At 35.8% G+C, this 18,713-nt stretch overlaps 1 pseudogene; it reads left to right on the top strand.

Moving 5' to 3' along the window:
• Positions 1–2,799: 2,799 nt before the first annotated feature.
• Positions 2,800–5,435, top strand: LOC132001116 (ADP/ATP translocase 2-like; annotated as a pseudogene).
• The last annotated feature ends 13,278 nt before the right edge of the window (positions 5,436–18,713 follow it).

Below are 18,713 nucleotides of genomic sequence, written 5' to 3'. Positions count from 1 at the left end.
TTCTTTCCATAGTTTGGCTATTGTGGACATTGCTGCTATAAACATTCGGGTGCATGAACCCCTTTGGATCACTACATTTGTATCTTTAGGGTAAATACCCAGTACTGCAATTGCTGGGTCATAGGGTAGCTCTATTTTCAACTTTTTGAGGAACCTCCATGCTGTTTTCCAGAGTGGTTGCACCAGCTTGCATTCCCACCAACAAGTAGGAGGGTTCCCCTTTCTCCGCATCCTCGCCAGCATCTGCTATTCCTGACTTGTTAATTTTAGCCAATTTGACTGGTCTAACTGTATGCACTTCTAGTCATTTGTTTTATTAGCACTTTTGACTGAGCCTCTCTATTTTCCTCTATCTCCCATCACTACCAGATAACAGTAGAATAGTACTTTCACCACTCAAACACTGAATTTTTAGCCCGAGATAATAGTAAGCTTTCCTTAAGGATTGCTTTGGCCAGGTTGAGAAGTGAAACACTCCATTCTTAATTTGGACCTAAACAAGTCACTTAAACTTCTGAACTTCAGGATCCCTATTTTAACAGATGACATTTACATCTAATGATTAAAATAGGGTGTGCCATCTCTCTACCAGAGTTTCTAGTATATGAACATTTCATATAGTAACTATTTGTATCACCTCCACATATATTTCATGAAAACAATGGCAATCATGATATTTAGCCATAACTTAGTGACCATTCACCTTAATCAAACTGATTATGACTTCATTCCTATACATGCTGTTCTCTAGCATTCCATCACAGAGCACAAATACTAAGCAGTGAAACTAAACTGCAAAAAAATAAAATAAATTAAAATAAAAGACTTAAAAGAAAGATCACCCTTCTAACTAAATGGCGTCACCCATACCCTATTCCAAAAATTCATCTTCCATGATATAAGAATCTAAAAATTTGCTACCTTTCTCCTGTAAGTGTTGTACTACTCAAGTGTCTAGATATTTTGGTCTGTGAAGAATACTTCCCTGGAGTATGAATTATTTGAAAGGAGAAAAGGAAGGAAAAAAGGAAGGAGAGAGAAAGGATGGAGGGAAGGATGGAAAAAGGGAGGGATAGGTATAGGAAGAAAGGAAAAGCAGGAAGGATTCCCTTTGTGAATAAGTAGAGAAGGAATATGAAACAACAGACAAATTTACTAAGAGATACCATTATAGTCTTAGGGGCTATTGACTCTGATCTTGATTCAATGGTTCAATGGTTTTCCTGTGATAGATTTCACTGGCCTATGGAAGCGGAAGTTAAGGACCTGGGTCCTTGCAAGGATACAAACGGTGTCTAAGATCCCTATAAATCAATGAGTCACTGTAATGCCTGATCACTTCACAAAAGGAAAAACTAAAATGTCCAAAATAATTCCACTTTCAATAATGAGCATCTAGGTAATTGTGACCAACCTTCCTGCTGAAAGCAACTTCACAAGTGAGACAAATTAAAAACAAAATTCTTAGTTTTACTAGATAAGAATAAGTTGGTAAGAATTAGCAGGTTGAGTAAAACCAGATGCTTTGGAATTCAGAGAAAAGAGTTAGACCTACATTCAGGCTGCCTTTGTTCCAAGGTCATTTTCCTTTCCAGAAGATGAAATCAGGAAGCTGGGCTAAAAATTTTACAGCCTCACAGGATTAGGAGATCAAAAACCTTGATCTACTTGGTCTCTAGTTGGGGAACTACTAAATCATTCCCACCACGGCTATCAACTACTAAAATGGTTATACCCCAGAAGTAAGATTAACTGGAATTAAACTATCCCTACTATACCTAATATTCAAATCATCTGGGTAGACCACAAAACCTTGAATCTGAATTCAGATGAAGGAAAAACTGACTTACTAGCATCCTTGTGTGTCTAGAATAATTCTTGAAGGAAGAAAACAATATCTTATAATCAAAAAATTTATTTTATATATATATATATAAATTTATTTTATATATATTTTATTTATATATATATAAACATATATATATGTTTTCCCCAAATAAGCAGAGAGATTGGGGGGCAGACACAGAGACAGAAAAACTATGAACACTGGAGTTACTTGTAACTAAATTGTAAAACAGCCATGCCTGCGATGTTTAAAAATAAAGAGGGGGGCACCTGGGTGGCTCAGTCAGTTAAGGGTCCAACTCTTGATTTCAACTCAGGTCAGGATCTCAGGGTCCTGAGATCGAGCCCCATATAGGGCTTTGTGCTCAGCGGAGAGTCAGTTGGAGGATTCTCTCCTTTTCCCTCTCTCCATCCCTTCACCCATGCTTACTGTCTCTCTTTCTATTTCTCTGTCAAATATATAAACATATATTTTTTTTAAAAAATAAGCAAAGGGATGCCTGAATGGCTCAGTCAGTTAAGCATCTGCCTTTGACTTGGGTCATAAACCCGGGGTCCTGGGATCAAGTCCAGCATCAGGCTCTTTGCTCAGCAGGGAGCCTGCTTCTCACTGTCTACAGCCTCCCCTGCTTGTGCTCTCTCTCTATCTCTTTCTGACAAATAAATAAATAAAAAAATAGGAGTGTTGGACTTGAATATTTAAGCAAGAAGCTAAAAATTATATAAAATGATTGAATGGATTTGAAAAAAATCAAATAGAATTTCTAGAATAGTATGATAAATGCTACAGTCAATAGACTGAGACAACTGAAAAGACAGTTAATTTAAGGGAAAAAATGAGAAATTAAATAAATGAAGCTACAAAGCATCAAAAGAGTAAGAAATAACAAAGAGAAAACACAGGATAAAGATAAAAGTTGTAACAAGGATTTAATTAGGATCTTGGAGAATACGATGTGGTATGAAATTTTTGGTGAAATTATGGAAGAGAAGTCTATTGTATCTCCAGCAGGTAAATGAAAAGTAATCTACACATACCATACCACATAATAACTACCAGGGGGGAAAATAAAAGACAAAACAAAATGGTAGAAACAATTACTGGGGGGGGGGGGGGGGATAGATTACCTCCAAAAAAGGAGCAATTAGATGTTTAGCTGACTTCTCAAGAGCAAAAATAGAAACCAAATGTAATAAAATTTTCTCTGAAAGGACTGAGAGAAAATAGCTCACCAACCTAAAATTCAGTACCTGGGGAAAATACTTTCCAAGGCTGAGGATAGACAAAGACAATTTGAGATTGGAAAACAAAAGCAAAAACAAACAAACAAACAAACAAAACAACTGGGTGAATTTACCCCCAGCAGCTCTAACCTTAACAACATATCAAAGCAAGTTTTTCAGGCAGGAAAACAATCTGTGAGAGAGAAAGAGTATAGTAAATGCAGTACAACCATGGCTGGTGGGGTTTAATGGGAGTTAAACTGCTCTATTGTCCTTATATTATTTGGGAAGAGTAAAACAATTTATCAGCCTAAGGCTCTGATAAGTCGTGGGAGCATATGGTAATATCTGTAATAACAACTAAAGAGAAATTGATTGTATAAATTTAAACTAATCCAGCAGGGGTAAAAAATGCAATGGTTTTTAAAAAAGGGCGGAAAAAATAAGAAACAGAACAAATGAAAACATGTTGTGATAAAAAAAACTATAAAGTCTAATATCAAAAATTACTTTAAATATAAAAAGTCAATATTCTATTTTTTTAAAAAATTATCAGTTGCATTTTGTAAATCCTTATTGTTTATGGAAAATATTTAAACAATAATTTAGACATAAAGGATATAGATTTGTAAGTTAAATGCTAGAAAAAAATAATTATACAAAGAACAACAGATTGCTGGCTTGGATATATTAGTATCAGTAGACATCAGAATTAAGGCAAAGGCATTATTAGAAATCAAGAGGATCACTTCATAATAATAAGAGTTCAATTTGCCAGGACCACATAAACATTTTAATTTCTTAAATCTGATAACTAGCCTTGAATATTAAAAAGCAAATATTGACATAAGTATAAGGATAAATGAAAAATCTATGATGACAGTAGAAGCTTTTAATATTTCACTCTAGATATAAATGGAAGAACTGGGGGAAAGCAGAATATTTGTAGAACCATGATAATGAAATAACTAACTGCAGAATGCATCTACTGGGCAAGCACATATGAAATCTTTTTTTTAAAATGGACTGTGGGGGTGCCTGGGTGGCTCAGTCAGTTAAGTGTGGTTTCTGCTGAGGTCATGAGGTCAGTGTTGTATGATGGAAGGGTGTTAGGTGCCAGGGCTCTGTGCTGAGTTTGCTTGAGATTCTCTCTCCCTCTCCCTTCCCCTCTGCCCCTCCTCCCACTCATGCCCTCTCTTTAAAATAAATAAATAAAAATTTCAAAAACAAAACAAAATTGACTGTGTACTGGTCTATAAATCAAGTCTCAAAATATTTCAAAGAATTGAAAAGTTTACTTTCTGCCCATAATCAACTTTTACTAGAAATCAATAACAAAAGTAACTAAAAAATACAAATGTTTGGAAATCATAATGGAAAAAAATAAAACATATGTTGATATTATTGAAAATGAAAATACTAGATATCAGAATTAGAAGCTGATTCCTGGAGTCCCAGCTGGTGTCTATCACAGTACCTGAGTTGCCCACCTCCTTTTTCCTTTCAGTGTGACAGACGCCAGGGACCTTGAACTTCACCAAGGACTTCCTAGCAGGTAGAGTGGTCCTGCCCATCTCCAGGTCCATGGTAGCATCCTTCCAGTGGGTCAGGCTGCTGCTACAGGTGTAGCATTCCCACAGTCACTGCAGATAAGCAATACAAGAGCATTATGGATGGCATGGTGCACAACCCCAAGGAGCAGGAAGCCTTGTCCTTCTAGCATGGTAACCTGGTCAATGTCATTAGATACTTCTCCACCCAAGCTCTCAACGTTGCCTTCAAAGATAAATTAAGCAGATCTTCCTGGATGGTGTGGACAAGAGAACAAGGGTTTGGCGGTAATTCACAGGAAATCTGACATCAGGTGGTGTTGCTGGGGCCACACACTTGTGTTTTGTGTATCCTCTTAATTTTGCCCGTACCAGTCTACCAGCTGATGTGGGCAAAGCTGGGGCTGAAAGGGATTCTCAGATGACTACCTGATTGAAATCTGTAAATGTGATTCGATTAAGGGCCTGCACCAAGGCTTTAATGGCCTTATCTACCGAGCTGCCTCCTTGGGTATCCATGACACTGCAAAGGGAGTGCTTCCAGATCCCAAGAATACACATATCTTTATCAGCTGGATGATTGTAAAATTTGTCACAGTGGTTGTATGGTTGACTTCCTATCCCTTTGACACTGTTCACTGTCAAATGATGATGCAGCGAGGAGACAAAGGAACTGACATGCTTGACTGCTGGAGGAAGACTGCTCATGATGAAGGAGCCAGAGCTTTTTTCAAAGGTACAAGGTCCAATGTCCTCAGGGGCACAAGTGGTGCCTTTGTGCTCACCTTGTATAACGAAATTAAGAATTTCACATAAGTTATTTCCTAATGTCCCCCCAACAGTCATGTTGTATTATATAATATATCTTAAGCATTCCTGACAGACAGCTAGCTGTCTATTTATCAATGGTAACTATTTACTGCTTGAAAATGGGAAGCAATAATATTCATCTGACCAGTTGTCCTTAAAGCTATTTCCATTGAGATGGGACTCAATTATATTTTTTTTATTTCAGTCACTCCTGATAAATTTGAAGAAAAAAAAATCTGAAATATATTTTAAAAAGGAAATGACCTAAAATCTGTTCTTTTGAGCATGTGTTTCTTTTTTTTTTTTTGTTTAAAGATTTATTTATTTGAGAGAGAGAGAATGAGAGATACTACAGGAGAGTGGGGAGAGGCAGAGGGCGAAGCAGACTCCCTGTTGAGCTGGGAACCCCATGCGGGACTCAATCCTGGGACTCCAGGATCATGATCTGAGCCGAAGGCAATTGCTTAATCAGCTGAGCCACCCAGACACCACTTGAGCATGTGTTTCTTCTGAAAACACGTAACAGGCATGCATATATGTTAAGAAAGAGGAAAAAGTGAGTCAAGCATTCATCTAAAAATTGGAAAACAAAGAACAAAACAGACTGAAATCAAGTAAAAAAAATAAATAAATAATAAAGCATAGCTAAAGTAGAATATATATATATATTATATAATAACTTATTATATATAATATTACATATCATAGGACCCACAAAGTCAAAAGTAGCTTATCTGGAAAAACCAAACCAAACAAAACAAAAATCAACCACTAAACATAAAATCTACAAACCTCTAGTGACGTTGAGGGACAAGAAAAGGAGAGAAACTACAAGTACTCAGTTTGGGGCTTAGAAAAGTCCTCACGACAGATCCTATGTTACTAGGAAAATAATGAGGAACTTATAAAAAATTTTATAACTAAATTGATTTCAAATGTATATATATTAAGTTTATAGTAATTTCATAATTTATAAAAAATGACACAAAAGATACAGAAAATCTGAATTGTTATTTAACTATGAAAGACACTGGATTGATAACTTAAAACTGAATGAGAAAATCTGTGCTGAGAGATTCTCTGATAAATGTTACCAAACACTAAAGAAAAATGTAATACCAGTACACGTTCTTTTTCAAAGACTAGAATAAAATTCACTTAATGAGACTGGCCAACTGTAAGTTAAAAAAAAAAAAAAAAAAGTGAGAAGATTAGTAAAAGGAGTAAGTTAAAGGCCAATCACAACCCCAAGCAAAAATCCAAAACAAAGTATTAGCAAACTGAAAACAGTACTGTAAAAAGTGGTAAAACATTAAAACCAAGTTCATTTAATTCCAAGACTGTGAGGTAGGCTCAAAAATGTATTTTTCTTAATTAATAAGGAGAAAATCATATATCTTAATACATACAAAAATATTTAATAAAATCCAAGTTATAGCAAACTGGAATAGAAGGAAAATTTCTTAATCTGATAGAATGCCTATAAAATATACCACTACAGAGAATATCATAGAAAATCATTTAAAAATTAGTATTCAGTTATAAGAAAGAATGAATACCCAACTTTTGCATCAACACGGATGGTACTGGAGGAGATTATGCTGAGTGAAATAATAAGTCAAGCAGAGAAAGTCAATTACTATATGGTTTCACTCACTTATGGAGCCATGTTAAGGAATAACATGGAGGACATTAGAAGAACGAAAGGAAAGGTGAAGGGGAGAAAGCAGAGGGAAAGATAAACCCTGAGAGGCTGTGGACTCTGAGAAACAAACTGGGGGACTTAGAGGGGAGGTGGGTAGGGTGATGCGTGAGTCTGTGATGGATATTAAGGAAGGCACGTATTGCGTGGAGCACTGGGTGTTATACGTAAACAATGAATCTTGGAATACTACACCCAAAACTATAATATGATGTATTGTATGATGACTAACATAATACAATAAAAAAAAATTAGTAGTCAAGTACCCAGGAATAAATGTAACAGTAGATGTGCAAGGCCTCTATTGAGAAAATTGTGAACTTTCATTGACAGAAATAAAAGACCCTAAGATAATAGGATATACCTTGTTCATATATTTATAGATTTAATTTTTTAAAGGTGCCCATTATCAACTAGTTTCCACAGAGTCAACACATTTCCAATAATCTCAATAGAATGTGTGTGTGTGTGTGCATGTGTGTGTGTGTGTGTGTGTGTATGATAGGACAAACTAAATCTGACATAAATAGAAAACTTACAGGCCAATAATAGCCAAAATAACCCTTGCAGAAGACAATTAGTAAAACTTGCCTCCCCAGATTTTAAGACTTACAAAGCTGTATTACTATGTGTGACATTGGCATGATGATAGAAAAACAGAATAATAGAACAGAATTGAAAAAAAAAAAAAAAAGACCTGTGCATATTTAAAAGAAGACTTGATTTTTTTAAAAAACCTACACTGTAGGGGCACCTTGGTGGCTCAGTTGGTTAAGAGTCTGCCTTTGGTTCAGGTCATGATCTCAGGGTCCTGGATCCAGTGCCATGATCCTGCTCAGCACAGAACCTGCTTCTCCCTCTCTCCTGCCTCTGCTCACGCTATCTCTCACTTTCTCTCTCAAATAAATAAATAAATAAAATCTTTAAAAATAGATAAATAAAATAAATAATGAAGTGAAGATACTCTTCACTGTACAGCAATGAAGAGAGGATACTCTTCTCAGTGTATGATGCTGGGAAATTGGATATTCTTAAAAGTTAAAAGAAAAATTAGATTTACATTCACAGTCTACAAAAAAAATGTTTCATGGAGATTATGGACATAAATATAAAAGGTAAATAAAAAACTGGGAAAATAATATAAAAGAATAGATATTCTCATATAAAAATAGCTTTTAAATAAGTTACAGATAATACTATCAGGGAAAATGATAAAATTAAGAATATCAGTTCATCAAATTAGTTAATTTATTAATAAATTAAGGTAGTGAAATACCAAGTCAAAGAATACAAAGGTTTATAGGCAGCACATAATTTTAAAAGCACTCATATCTGGTGTATATACAAAGGTCCTATAAATCAGTTTAATAACATAAGTAATAAACGATTACAATTACGTGAGTGAATGAATGATCCAAGCAAGAAAGAGTCAGAAGAGAGCAGAAAGGTGTGTGTTCTCCAGGGACTTCCTTCCTTCCTTCCTCTGAGATCTCTAGTTTCCCAGAATCCTTTGTTTCAGGCTTTCCGGAGTCTGGATTCTTCAACTATTCTCCAGTTCTAGGATTCCTATAGTGTGACCAAAGCAGTCAGTGCTCAGTACCTCTAGGTTTATCCTCTGCTCTCTCCAGCCTTTTTATAGATAAGTTGCAGTTATTTAACCTGTTCTGGTCAATGGACCATAAACAAAAGTAAGCCAAAGTTGATCACCACTGGTGTTCCTCTTCCTTAGCACTGTGTGCCTGAGCGCAATGCTCATGGTGCAGCCTGAAGATAAAAAAGGCTGCTTGACTTGCATCTAACTTTACAATAAGAAAAAAAATAAGCCACTAGTTTTTTGCTGTTCAGTTTTTACTTTGTTCAGCCACAGTGAGTTTCTGTCCTAATTTATATACCAAGAAAAAAAAAATAAGAAATTTGTTGGGTCTAAATATTAGTATGTAATCTCTTACATAATCTATCAATGTTTCTTTCAAGGAACAGAAGAGTTCATTTAAATATACTGAGGGAAACAAATATATAGTCTATTCTAAAGAGCAAAACAAAATATTAATTTTCAGTGAAAATATTTGTCAGAATCTCATTAGTTTCACAGATCAGTTCTAGTATTTGTTGCTGTGACGACTGATCTGAAAACACAAGTATCTTTATCTCCCATAAATTCATGCCTAATTCTCAGATAATAGAAATAATAAGTCCTTTGATTTAAGCTATGATAGGCAGTACAGTTTGTTGTCAACGACAATGCACATTTCAAAAGATAAACTGGAATGTAAGATCAAAGTGTGAATTATAATCTAAAAATGATTTAGAAGACTTTTTTTTTAATGTGGAAGCAGATCTCATCTTCAAACATAATGTATTTTAGGAACTAAAACTTTCATTATTAAACTTCTGTCCCCATATATTTTCCAGTATCATTATTACACAGATTCTCAAAGAGCAGCACAACAAAAAGGATTCTTGGGTGACAAGTATTATTACTTTTTAAAAAATACATCTTACTGAAGAATGGTGATTTGAAAATTCATATACTTCATAAAATTTTGGCAAAAATGCTAAGAGTAAGGCAGCTGGGTGGTGCAATCAATTAAGCATCTGACACTTGGTTTCGGCTCAGGTCATGATCTCATGGTTGTGAGACAGAGCCCCAAGTCGGGCTTCACACTCATGTGGAGTCTGCTTGAGATTCTCTCTCTCCTTCTCCTTCTGTCCCTCTCATTCCCGTTCTCTCTCTCTCTAAAATAAATAAATAAATCTTTAAAAAAAATACTGAGTACTAAGTACTAGTCCTAGTACTAGTACTAAATACGAAATTAAAAACAAAAATACCAATCCTTATTTTGTATTGTTATAAACAGAAAGAGGGAACCTATGAAATCTTGGGAGTCATAATTTCTAATAAAACCATTCAAAACCTTAAATTTAAAAATTCATAGGACTGACTAAATCTCTGAAATCTGATGCCTGGTGGCTTTGCTATCCTGTTCTTCCGTAAAAAAGACACACTCTTTAGACTGTGACTATTGAAATATTGAAACCACACCAATGGAAAATATGAAATTGATTGTCTTTATCAGAATTCTAGCTCTAGAGTTTATCAAATGTCAACATAGTTTCTGAAAATAAAGCATTTATGAGAAACCAGGACATCAAACTCACCTGCCAGGGAACCACTGGAAGTACTCCTTTCAACACATGGGGTCCAGTAATCTCAACATGCTTCCTGCTCTGAGGTTAGTATCCTAAACATAAACTGATTTAGTTGTTGCAACTCAATGTCTCCCCATATCTAACCAACCCCTCCCTTCCCATCCCATTGTGTGGCAGCCCCACCCGGTAACAAACAAATCTCTCTCCATGTCCTGATCCTTCTGACATTTTGTAACTTCAACTCTTCATGACAAATCCCTGTGCTTTTCCTTTTTCAGAAAAGCTTTTCTGTTAGTTTATCTCAGGAGAACTCTTTGCTGAGCTTTCATGTCTTTTCTTTTTGTATCCTGAGATATCTCCTTTCCTCTTAACAATTCTAGTTAATATCTAGATCTTAGTGATTCTCATCAAACTAACCGCAGCTCAAGAAACTCCTATGAACATCAGATTCTAAGTGCACTAACTCCTGTCATAGATTTGACTTATACTTAATTTTTATGTTCTCAAATAATCTGCTTCAACAATTTCTACTGCATTCAAGGGCGCCACCCACCTAAACAAACATTCAATGTGGAGCAGATGCCTCTCTTCATTCCTTTTGCTCCCTCATCATTGACCTCATCCAATTAATCACCCAGGTCTATCAGTACTATCCCTGAAATCTGTCAGATCTTAGTACTCCTGCCTGTCACTATCCTTGTCCAGACTCACCTGGACCACTGAAATCCCCACCTGCCTCCCGTTGTGTCTTCACTTAATCATCTTCCCAAAAGAAATCTCTCTAAAACCCAAGCCTGATCATGCCTGGTCCTCAATATCTATTCACAGTTTATGTAATAAAATTCAAATATCTACCATTGCATGATTTATCAGCTATATTCCTAACAACTTTGAGTTGCTGCTTCTCATAGGATTCCGTCAAAGTAAACTTCTTTTAGTTATCTAAGCATATTATCCTTGTTACAGGTCTTTGCGCCTGTGTTAAATTTACCAGGAACCTTAATGCTGGCATCACCATTCTTTTAGCTTAACTCAAAACCTTTCAGTTCAGTTAGGTGTCTCTCCCTGGAAAGCATTTCCTGACCCTCAAGTCTGAGTTAAATAACTTTCTTTCATGCTCACATAGCATCCTGTATACTTACGAGGGGGTACTTTAACTGGCAGTGGCCTCAACTCTCTTAACACTTCTATTATCTCCGGTGCTCCAGCAGACCCAGGCACTTGTAATATTTAATTAGTAGATTAATGGGGTCAAAACTTTTGCCAGTCCACAACTGAGAACTCTTTATATAATCAAGAAAAATGTGAAACATCTCTGTTTTCTTCTAAAACATTTTCTTTTAGACTGATTCTCATTAAAATCTCCTTTACCTTCAATAAAGAAGCTTTGATTCAATTTTTCCCCACCTATTCATTCTAGATGTTTAATAAAGGATAGGCATACTGATGTTAACAATATTCTAAGCATGGCCAGCAGCAATATTGTGAAATTCTATATGCTATTAGCATTAATTGGCAACATTGCCCCTGATGGACAAGCTATTATCTACCCTAGCCCTGGTTGTCTCATTTTGAATGCTTATCTTTATCCAATTGCTAGAGCCAAAATCTTTTCTATTGTTGTCTCCCTTAGAGGGTGATTTATTTGATAGCGTGGTTGCAAACACAATTTCTTCCCAAATTATCCTATCCTTTCCATTATTCCCTTTCTATTATCTTGAGACTCCAAAAGACTAAGTAAAAAGATGAGATGCCAAATTCACTGTAACTTTTAGAAACAGAAAATGACATTATTAAATCTTTTGATGAAATTTTGAGAATGTGTCCCTGCCTTTCCAATTAACTCTGATTGATGAAGAATGGTGGTGAGACTCTATCAATGAATTCTCATGTAAATACACATGTAAATATTTAAAATATATCACTTGGAATTTTCTGGCAGAGTCTCAAAGTTTATTTTTTAAATTGTTTTCTACCATTAGTACCATTATAAGAAATGAATCCAAAATTCCCTTTAGGGTTCAAGGACAATTGTATAAACACTCACATACTCATAGCACACCAGATGAGTTGATTTTTGGTTAAAGAAAGACCAAACAGTCAATGATTAAGGAAGTCAAATATATGATACCATAATGATTTCAATAAGTTTAGTAAACTCTTTGAAATAAGATGTCTTTCAGTGCATATCAGACATCTGTAATTTACTTAGTTTATAGTTTTATATTCTATTTTATTTATTTCTATTATAAAAGCCCATTGTTGATGCTTTCCCTAGCATCCTTTCTTTATTCACTATGTTAAGAGCATGCTCTCTACATTTAGTCTCTGAACCAGTTAATGGTTTCCAAAATGTTTTGGACCTTTTTTAAAATATAAATATGTATCAGCTCGTAATCATCTAAGTAGTCCTTAACTTTAATTTTTAGTGTATTAAGAAATTCTGTTAATTGTGCATCTTGTGCTAACTGCTGAACAATTTAATTGGCTCACTGTCATTTGGGAACTGAAATAATAGGTATAAATTCCATGGTCATCTTGCCCCTGAAAACGAATGTGAAATTAATATACTGAAATTATAATGGGAAATTATACTAGGTTATATTTTAAAAGAATTGAAAAAGTCAACTGAAAAATTGACCTGTTTAGGATGTCAGATGTCACCTTGGGGTGAAATACCTGGGGTTTAGTGTGCATATTCAATACTGAATGTCTAGCCCATCAAACCAAGTTATTTTTTAAAAGCTTATTTGAAAGAGAGAGAGAGAGAGAGCACACGTGCACACAAGTATGGGGAGGTGTACAAGGAGAGAATTCCCACTGAGCACAAAGCCCTCTTCCCCACCCTATCACCCCCCAACACCTGGCCCAGGCTCTGTCTCAGAACCCATGAGATTATGATCTGAGCTGAAACCAAGAGCTGGATACTCAACTGACTGAGCCACCTGGGCACCCCAGATGCTTTAAATCTAAATAAGCATTGTAAATTAGTGTGGGATATGACAATAATCACATTTTCCAAGGCTGTTGGAATAATAGAATCATTTTGGGATCAACATATATTTCCGGTCCTAACGTCAAAGTATTTAGTTAATATACCAGAGACATGCTCAGATAGTCACATGTTTTAAAATGTCCCCATAATAGCATATATTGTGGCTTTTGTTTGTTTTAGTAACTTTCCATATATAGTACTAAACTATATGCAAATTACTATAATCTACTAAATCTACTATAATCTAACTCTTTAATATATACATAACCAAATTATAAATGCAATCAGGACCTATGCCAACAATTTAAGGTTATTTCTGAAGAAAGGGTGTTAAGATAGTGGAACTTGGGTAAGATATTCTTTAATTCTAACTGTAGTATTGTTTTTTCTTAAAAAAAATAAGGAAAATATAGTAAAATGTTAACATTTGTCAAATTTTGGTTGTGGGAATATGGGTTACTCTTACTGTGTTTTACATTATTTTTATATATTTAAAGTATGCTATATTAAAAAAATACTGTCCCCACAGAATTCAGGTCCTCATCCACATTTAGGAACTATTGGAATAATGACAAGGCAATGTAATTTATCATTCAAACTGGATGTTATTGAGAAGGGAGTACTATTAATAATTTCACTAGCATAAGAGACAAATTCCTAGGTCACCCTAGGAACAAACTATTTTAAGTCCCACTTAATGCATGAATTTCTTAATAGGAAAATTTATTTTCTATCATTTCCCAGAAGCACCTTCTTTATAAGTTATCACAGATAGAGTTTATTGATCTAATTTGCCCAAGTTATTATACATTTTTTCACCAAAGCACTTTAGGGTAATATACAATTTTCCAAGAATCCTAAAATAATGGAAATACAGGAAAATTTTGAAATTAAAATACCTCTAAGATGCAATAAGCCAGAGTGTGTCAGTCAACAGCATTTATTGAACACTCAGTGATGTCAAGTTAAAACCCAAACAAAACAATACAGATTTGACTTGAAAAAATTTCTATTTTAACTAACTCTTCAGACACGATACTTAAAACAAACCAAGAAAATACAGGTTCTATAACTGCATAAGAATAAAATGAAAAGTAACTACTATTAAAAGGCCAAAAGCTAATGGAGAGTAAAGTTAGGCATAGTGAGTAATGTGATCATTACCAGTTGTCAATCCTGAAAACTCCATTTTTTCCACACATGTATCCTCGCCATCTCCATAGACTTTGAAATCTTCCTCCTCCAGTTTGTGGATTATTTCACCAGCCCATTCAAACTCTCTGTTCTGGACTATTTTGACCAAAACACAAGGCTCAGTCTGTTTCAGTTAAAAGTTTTATATGACTAATGCAAAAAAGCACTCCCAAGTGTACTTAATGGGAAAAAAAAAAAGCAATTTATTGGCTCAAGGAGGTGAATAGTCCAGATATAACTTAATCTAGGGCTCAAATGATATAATCAGGGTCCACTTTACTTTCTGTGCTCGTAGTTTCTTTTTCAGTCTTGGCGTCATTCTCAAGCCATCTTCCCTCCTTGCCTCTAAATTAATTCCAGCAACCACTAAGCTGTTACCCTGGAGATTTATATTCAGAAGACAAGATTAACAGAAATCCTGGAATTTCACGCAGAAGTTTCGACTGTGACTAGCCTGACTTGAGTCAAATACATTTCCTTGAACTATTTGTGGCTGATGCTAGAATGTGTGGACTGGTTTACCCTAAATCCCATTCTCCATTGCATCGTGTCATCCAAAGTAGACAGGCCATTAGTTCAAGTCGGTAGAGGTAATTCCCAGAAGCAAAATGGGCATATTACAGCCATAAGAAGGGAGAATGAATACTGGATGGACAAAAGAGGAAGAAATAAGGAGGAAGGAAAGAAGGAAAGAAGGAAAATAGTCCACTGAGACAGTGGTGTGCTGGTCAATGTTTAAAACCAGTCTCAAACAGCAAAGCAAAGCAAAAACCCTGCCTTCTGTGTAGTGTTTGACAATTTCCATGCTGCAGATTTTCCCACCGTGATGATTTGAAGATATCAGGTCACTGAATGCAGAGCTGGGAAAAGACATACAATTGATAGCTACAATTGACATCAATAATCTTTAAAGTAATGATACCAGAACAACATAGTAGAATGGCTAAAAAGTGATATATGCTCATAATTTATTAACTTTGTTTTTGGTGTAATTTACTTGCTCATTAGCTTCGATATGTTAAATTTTAGCAATGCTTGTATTTAACAATCATCTCACAAAATCCTTGAAATTTTAAAAATTGGGTCATCCATGCAGGTGTAGGTTAGGTCTAGCACGTCACTCACTGAGCATCTTTCTCAATTTCTTGAAAAAAAAAGCTCACACAAAGCAAATTATGTATGTGCAGTGGTCTCTGCTTTGGTAGACTGAAGGAGGTTTTGCTTTAAAACCACACACACACACACACACACACACACACACCCTTCAAATCAACTGTTATAAATTCCTGTTCGTAGAAATTCTTCATCCTTGACCCTACACTGACTTTCACAATTTTTCCCACTTCATTTCACTTCAGGAAACACTCCCATATCTCAAAATCTTGGCTATATTGCGCTTTTCCCCGTTATATCTCCGTAAATGTGTTTCTCGCAGCCTCTTCCCACTGGAAGCTTCTTCCTCTCTCGTGCAGTGATTTAACTATATTGGGCCTCACGCCCCCAACACAAAGGCAGGCCTTTCAATGTATTACAACCCAAAATATGGTAGAGTTAAAAAAAAAAAAAAATAGTGGCAGAGTTTATAAATCTACAGTCCCTGGTCACCTGCTCCAGAAACAGCCAGGGTTGTTTAAAATGCTGATTTCTCAGTCTTGGTATACAGGTCTAATTAGACTCTTTGGGGAGAGGATTTAGATCACTCCTTGTTTATGAACTATTTCAGGTGTTTTTAATGGACACGAAGGTACAATACCATCAATAATGGGTTGGACAGAACTACAGGCTCTCTGTGTCAAAGTCAATCCCCATGTGTTCATATAACTCTTCAGTCTATATCATGTGTTACAATGTCATTCTCCCCAATATCTCCACAGCCACCTGGTAGCCTATCCATTCTTGAAGAAAAAGACAGGTCTTAGCAGCCCTTCTGATCTACCCTCCTGACCTTCATTTAATTGTCTCTACTTAAATTTAGCTGTTTCCCTTCAGTGCCTTAGGGATTGTTTTTCCATCTACTTTCCCTAACAGACCACAATTTTTTTGAAATTCAAGACTGCTTCCTTTGCATCTGTGAGTCACCTGTACTTAGCATAAAGCCTAACAAATATTATGTATTTCATAATCCCTGCTTACAGATGAAAATAAATAAAGAAAGAGAAAGAGAGGAGTAAGAGAAAGGGAAAGTTAGAGAGGGGAGGTATTAAAAAAAAAGTATAACAGAAACTGAGGAAAAAAAGAATAAAATGGAGGTACTTGCTTTAAACTCACATTTGGGCTTGGACTCCTATTTCATTCAGTAATACATTATTTTGATCTCAGGAAATTCGGATCTCTAAAAATAAAAGACTCTGAACTTATATTAGACTAGAAATTTCTGTTACTTCAGGTGTCCATCAAAATTTCAGGTTTTAGCCTTGTTTATAATTTATCAATTTAACAATGTCAACGCAAAAAAAACCATGTTTCACTTTTTCATATGTATTTCAGGAAATATTTTATGTCAAATGAGCACAAAGTTTACAAATCAGGTACAATAAAGTGCCAGGATTGGAAATGAAGAATCGAATTCCAGGCTGGCTGAGACTATGGGTAGCCTCGTCCAACGATCAAAAGCTAGAGCTGCTCCAAGTCTTCTATAGAGACTCTTCTCCATGATTTCTTTAATAAAAACAAGAGAAGCTATTTCTCTGGTTTAAAAGAGCCACACCTAAGGCCTTCCTTATCAATTTGTTCGCAGGTCCCTGTGTGTTACCAAGTATGCTTAGAAATCTGCCAAGTTCCGGGCACCTGGGTGGCTCAATGGGTTAAGCCATTGCCTTCGGCTCAGGTCATGATCTCAGGGTCCTGGGATCGAGTCCTGCATAGGGCTCTTTGCTCAGCAGGGAGCCTGCTTCCCTCTCTCTCTCTCTCTCTCTCTGCCTGCCTCTCTGCCTACTTGTGATCTCTCTCTGTCAAATAAATAAATAAAATCTTAAAAAAATAAAAATAAAAAAATTAAAAAAAAAAAAAGAAATCTGCCAAGTTCCCAATGGAAAGGATATCCATTACATTTGTGAGTTCTGTCAGACAATGTTAGTGCTCGTGTTTGCATCTATATTTATAATGAAGTTGCCTGCAGGCAGTTCTACTTTAGGTGCCACAGGCAAATAAATACAATACAGAGCCCAATTTTACTTGTAAATACTGTATTTTGCACCAAAGCCGAATGAACGCCAAATGCTACTAGAAAGGGCTACATGAGGGAATGCTTCCCACTTACTATAACAGGAAAAAATGGTAGGAAATTTGAAGCCACAGAGGGCAAACAGCAGTTGGATCATGCCAAAAATCAAAGGAACCAGCAACAAAGCAATCAAAATCGTAGTCACAATGGGAACTGCAATTTAATTTCAGCAAAGCAATCTTACTTGTCATATTAAATTAATGTGCATTTAAATTTTATTGGCTTTTCAGAAATGCTTATTTTTCATGTGTAAATTTTATTTTAGTTTTAAAGTTGAATAAGATTAAAAAGGATGAAGAGTTTATTCCCTTTTGCGGGGTGAGATATATAAAGAACAATAGAACAAAGTTATGAAAATTTTTTCCCTTTACAAAGAAATACTTCAACTTCATTATAACTAAGTACAGTGGTTTGGGGGGTTGTTTGTTTTTTAAGATTATCTACTTATTTATTTGACAGAGAGAGAAAAAGAACAAGGGAACACAAGTAGGGGGAGCAGCAGAGGGAGAGGGAGAAGCAGACTCCCTCTGAGCAAGGAACCCCATCTGGGGCTTGATCCCAGGACTCTGGGATCATGACCTAAGTTGAAGGCAGATGCCCAACCTGCTGAGTCACCCAGGTACACCAACAAAGTGCAGTGTTAACACGTCATCTGTGCACTCAGGACGAAGGCCAAACTTCGTTGTGTTACATGCCATTGTGGTAGGCGTTTGATAAAGGCTTGCTAACTACAAAGTGCCCTCCTTTTGCACTCACGTTTATTTCCCTACTTAGCTTTACTTAACACAGGACATTACAAATGTTCCCTCATAAGGAAAAGTCAGTGGTGAAGAGCATGGCCCTGTAAGTCCGTCTAAGTTGATGACTTGACTGAGCTACTCATTCACTGTGGCAGAGACTTGTCTGATGTTCACCGATCCATTTCCTCCCGGGAAGGCACGAGGCAACTACTGTTTTCCAGATTCCTTTATACTAAATTGAAACGATGTGACTGAGATGTGTAATGGTATGAGGGAAATG

Source organism: Mustela nigripes, chromosome 1 (genome assembly GCF_022355385.1).
Source record: "Mustela nigripes isolate SB6536 chromosome 1, MUSNIG.SB6536, whole genome shotgun sequence".
NCBI classification, from domain to species: Eukaryota; Metazoa; Chordata; class Mammalia; order Carnivora; family Mustelidae; genus Mustela; species Mustela nigripes.
The sequence above is the reverse complement of the archived record's forward strand: the minus strand, read 5'-3'. Positions and strand labels throughout refer to the sequence as shown.